This window comes from Chionomys nivalis, chromosome X (genome assembly GCF_950005125.1).
Source record: "Chionomys nivalis chromosome X, mChiNiv1.1, whole genome shotgun sequence".
Lineage (NCBI taxonomy): Eukaryota > Metazoa > Chordata > Mammalia > Rodentia > Cricetidae > Chionomys > Chionomys nivalis.
In genome coordinates this window covers 13,709,714-13,715,498 of record NC_080112.1, presented here as the reverse complement: position 1 = coordinate 13,715,498, position 5,785 = coordinate 13,709,714, and positions in this window count along the sequence as shown.

Genomic DNA, 5,785 nt, shown 5'->3' with positions numbered 1-5,785 from the left:
TGGAATCATCTCATTGAGAGAGTCTTAGATATAATTAGAGAATTGTTGGTTAGCAACAAGGTAACTCATAAGATGATCATGCCATCATAGTTGTTGATATAGTTCACAAGCATCATAAGCTGGGTAGGACTATAGGTTGTCACCCTCTTTTGAAGCTTGCATGGTTTCTTCTGGTACGAAGAAAGTTGATCCTCAGGGAAGAGGCGTTTAGATCACTTCCAACTCAGAGACCTCTGGATTCTGTTTCTAAAGTGTCTGATACCTGCAGCAATAAGGACTTACCTTTCACCTCTAGGGGACTGAATTAAGTACATTATAGTTTTTTTTTTAAAAAAGATAAATAATAGTTTTTTCAACCATCTATATTGTTATTTTACCACCCTCCAACCTTCTTCTGTGTTTATCTCCCTCCCTAATTCCTAAGGAGCACCCCTTTTCCAACTTCCCCCAATCAAATCACTTGTATCCTGTTGCTCACTTTACCCTTGTCCAACCTTCTTCTGTACTGACCTCCCTCTCCCTCCACAAGGAGATCTCCTTTCCCATTTCCATGATGGGATCACTTGTACCCTGCTATTCCCCTCTCTTTTGCTCCTCAATTCCCCTATCCTGGCAGTGACACCACTTTCCTTTCTTGTTTCTGTACTCACCACAGGCTGTGTATACACATCTAAAGATTTGGAGATAGGAGCCTCCAACAAGAGAGAACCTGGGACATTTGTCTTTCTGGGTCTGGCTTACTTCACTCAATATGATCTGTCATATATGATATATATATATATATACATATATACATACATACATACAAACACATATATGTACACACACACACACACACACACATATATATTTGGTTTTTAGAGAGAGGGTTTCTCTGTAGTTTTGGAGCCTGTCCTGGAACTAGCTCTTATAGACCAGGCTGGGTTCAAACTCACAGAAATCTGCCTGCCTTGGCCTCCTGAGTGCTGGGATTAAAGGTGTGCACCATGACCACCCAGCAATATATTTGGTGTTAATATATCATCATCATTATCATCATAATCCCTTTCTTTCGACTCCATCCACTTTTAAATTTCTTGTGAGACAGATCTGACAGTGATAAACTCCTTTTGGTTTTGGGGGAAGCATTTCTGAATGACAGCTTTGCTGGGCAAAACCTTTTTTGGTACTAATTTTTTTTTCATATTGTGTGCTGGCTAGTTTTATGTCAACTGTACAGAAGCTAAAGTCATCAGAGAGGGGGGAACTTCAATTAAGAAATGGTCTCCATAAGATCAGACTGTAGGTAAACCTGTAGGGCATTTTCTTGATTAGTGGTTGATGAAGGAGGACCTAGCCTAATAAGGATGGGGCAACTCCCCAGGCTAGTTTCCCTGGGTTCCATAAGAAAGTAGGCTGAGCAAGCCATGAGGAGCAAGCCCATAAGCAACATCCCTTCATAGAGTCTACATCCACTCCTGCCGCTAGGCATCTGCTCTGTTTGAGTTTGAGTTCCTGTCCTGATTTTCTTCAAAGATGAACAGTGATATGGAAGTATAAGGCAAATAAATGTTTTCCTCCCCAACTTGATTTTTGGTCATGGTGTTTTATCACAGTAGTAGCAACCCTAAGATATTTGGTAACGCATTTTCTTCCTCTCTGTCAAGTAGGGTTTATGTTGAGAAGTCTGCAACTGAATGTATTGGACCTTGCTTCTTTGTTATTAAAGTCTGTGGTAGTTTGAATAAGAAGGTCTCCATAAGTTCATATATGGGGTGTATGGTCCCAAATGGTGGACTGTTTAGGAAGAATTAAGAAGAGGTGTGTCATTGGGGGAAGACTTTGAGGTTTCAAAAACCCAAGCTAGACCCAGTCTTGTACCCTATCTTCCAGGGTGTATGCTCTCAGCTGCTGCTCCAGCACTATGCCTGCCTATGCCTACCTGTTGCCATCGTCCCATCATGCGCTAAGCCTTTGAAACTGTAAGTAAGCCCCCGATCAAATGCTTTTCTTTTATACATTGCCTCAGTTATGGTGGCTTTTTTCACAGCAATAGAATGATAACTAATACAACCTTTTTTTCTGTTGCTTTGAGGATCTTCTTTTGTCTTTGATAATTTTATCATGCATTGTATGTTGTTTCATTTTGATTGAATATAAATGGTGACCTTTGGCTGTGCCATACTTGGATATTTACATCTTTCTCTGTGTTTGGAAATAATTCTGTTATTATTTCTTTTAAGTTTTTATTAAATTTATTGTGTGTGTGTGTGTGTGTACAGGCTATCATGACACACGTGTAGAGGTCAGAGGACAACTTGCAAAAGTCAGTTCTCTTCTTTCATGTTGTCCCTCGAATTAAACTCATATTATCAGACTTGGTGGCAGGTGCCTTTATATGGTAAACTATATTACCCAACATACTAATCCTTTAAATAAGTTTTCTATTCTTTTAAATTTCTGTATTACTCTTGGACTATCAATATTCTATAAATTTACTGTTTTATTGTCCCATGAATTTGCTTTCTTCATTTATTTACATTCCATTTTCTCCTCTGACTGTAAATTTTCAAGTAAGATCTCTTCAAATTCACAGGTTCTTTTTCCTGTTTGATCATGACTGCTTTTAATGTTCTTTGCTGAATTTTTATTTCATTAATTGTATTTCTCAACTGCAGAATTTTTGAATGATTAAAAATACAATTTCAATCTCTGTTGTATTTCTTAGATAAATTGTTGAAATGTTCTGGACTGTTTGGAGCATTTCCTTAAAATTTCTATCTTAATTCTTTTGTTACTCAGTTAATACATCTCCATACATATATATCGTATCTGACACCTAGAACTTATTCTTTCCATTTGATATCAGAGTTTCCTGATCATCTTTGATCTTTATGTGCCTGTGTCATCTCTGTGTACTGCAGTAGTTGCTGTTTCAGCCTTTGTACCCCAGATTTTTCCGGGATGCTCTCTAATAGTAAGATTGTCTAAGGCTTCCAGAAAGCCTTTCTAATATGACCCAGAAGCCCATGGTTGTAGAAGCTATTTTTCTTCTATGGGACACCTTCAGTCATGGCTGGAAATATCTAAGCTGCAATCCTGTGGCCTCCAAGTCTGCATCAGCACCAGCCTGGAACCTCACTGTTGTTGAAGCTGAGACAGTGATGAAGTCTACAAAGCACACAGTTCCCATGGCCTGCCTGCTATTAAGGTTTATCAGAAACTGAAGCTCACTACAACTGGCTAACAATGGTGTGGGCAGAATGCAGGATCTATACGGAGTTTGCCTGCCCAGTTCTACAGTGTGTTTAGGATCACTTGACAGGTACTACTGGCCTGGAGCCAGGACCAGTGTTATGGGATCATGTCCAGTGTCTTGTTTGTTCAAGGATCTGGAATTGAAGAACAAGTCGCAGGATTACATTCTCTTCTCTTTCTTCCGTTTCATTGTGCACTCTGTCAATTGCAGGAGAGATGACATGAACAAAGCAAAATCATCCTTTCTATATAATTCAGTGAGTTCCCGTCCCTTGCTCTCTTTCTTTTCTCTCCATCTCCATTTTTCAAGATATGGTTTTGCTTGTCTGGAACTCTCAGTGTAGTCAAGACTGACCTAGAACTCACAATTTTCCTCTTTGGCATCCTCCTGAGTATGTTGCTCAGCTTTCCAGCGAGCCTTTTCTTATATTATGCTCATTTTTACTTGTTTCCTTAGCTCTTCTGAGGGTACTTTTGAGTGCACACAGTTGCCCAAATTTGAATTTTTATGGTACATGATCACAGTGAGTTCAATTTTGCAATCTTGTTTTTTGTCCTTGCAGCACTCAGTTTCTAATCTCAGAAATGTTAAGTGAAACTTATCTGGAACCAACATCCTGAGCCCATGTTAGGACCCTCATTTGTATAAGACCATAGTAAAAAGACATATTCTGAGCCTGGGAGCCCTGTACACATGAAGGAATCTGTATATTGGCAGCTCTCAGAGTCCTCTTGAAGTGAGCACATACCAACATGAGGCAAGAAAAACATTTCTAAATCATCCTACATCATTTTCACCTTTAATTCAGGGCAAGTATTTTGATGAAATACCATTGCACATTGTTGAAAAACATTCTCTCTGAGCAAGTTACGCGAAGGTGGGGGGCCGAGGACTCGGTTGAAGCAGCCAAAAGCCCATATCACAATGACAAGGTAGAGAGAACACAGCCCCTAATGATCCTGTGTCTGGTTGAAGAGCCCTACAAGGCACTTACTTTCCCCTAAAAGCATTTACCTGCTGTCCTGCCCACGTTGCCATAAAGATGTGTCCTACAATGAGAGTGGCCAATGAATTATGGAACAGGAATGTAGTAACAAAGGTAGAAATGTGTCCTGTTATCAGTCACACACATTCAAGCCCAGCCTGGGGCAGCACAGAAGAGGAGACTATAAGCTCCAGGATCTTCTCATTCAACCAAGATTGCTTCATATAAAAGTTGACAATGCCTGCCTGAGAGCCTTTGTTGATATTCAACATTTTTAAAAAATAGCTGAACAGACTAGACAAAAAGGCATGACAGAAAACTTGGACAGGAGACTGGCTTGGACTCTGGCTTAAGAAAGGAGCTTGCTGTTAAAAGTGGGCGACAAACACACATTTCTGAATGTTTAATTTATTTGAAAATAAGAATCAGCTTTACCACTCATTTATTTTCACCCTCTAGGGCAACAAAGACAAGCAGAACTCAATTTTAGTTGCTTGTTATGGTATCTCTCAAGTCTTCCTTTTTTTTTCACCCCCCAAAGCTCGCATGCAGTTATGTCCATGAGCCTCTGCCTGTTAAAATGAGGCAGGAAGACGATGACATTAAGGGCCTTTCAGAAAGAGATTGTAGTGCCCAAAGCTGTCTTCAAGATATCAAAGAATCATTTCTTCCTTCCTTCAGCAGATAGGCCCCAAGTACCTGCTTTGTTCTATGGGGATACAGTAGTGAATAAAATCTGTGTCGTTGCTACTTGGGTCTCCATGCAGCTTAGTTTGCCCAACATGAACTAACTTTTTATTTATTTATTTATTTATTTATTTATTTATTTATTTATTTATCACTGGAAGTCGCTTGTCTTTGAAACTATTTTCTCCCATTCCATAGAAGACTACGATGATTAGGCAGCCTGTCTACTTCTGGAAGGATAGTCCTTTAAGGATTCCCAAGAAAGGCGGGTGGGTGAACTGCAGTGGCATGCATTCTAGTCGGCCTTTCTCTGATGATCTGAGCAGGTTGTTTTATTGAATCGTCTAATTTATAAACAGGGAAATAACTACTTTAGTGGTTCTTTTAAGATTGAATAAATCTTTATTGTTTTGAGTCTTTAAGATAGAATGGTAGTAATTACTGTGACATCATTGCAGCCAGCAATAAAAGTAAGAGATGTAGTGTTGTTGTCCCATCAAATCTGGAAATGGAAACAGATGCTCTATGCTTTGTTAAGTCAGGGTGATGTCTTACTGTTGGTGCACGGATCAGGTGAGGTCTCCGGTCTGCTGTGCTGGAAGAAGGGACTGACTTGTGGAGAGAGGTACAGCTGGTCAAGTCATCATTTCATCTGCTGGCAGATGCAAAAGGGATCGTTCCTGGTGGATTGGAATACTGAAAGGAAGCAGACATGGTTGGTATCTGTTCCTGACCTTGGAGAGCCAATAGTCTAGTCACAGTTGCAACTGCACACACCTTTATGTACACACATGGGACTGTTAGAAAGAGTTTAGACTTTCTCTATATTCTACAGGCTTTTATTTTACACCTGTCGCATAGTTACCCCCTTTACA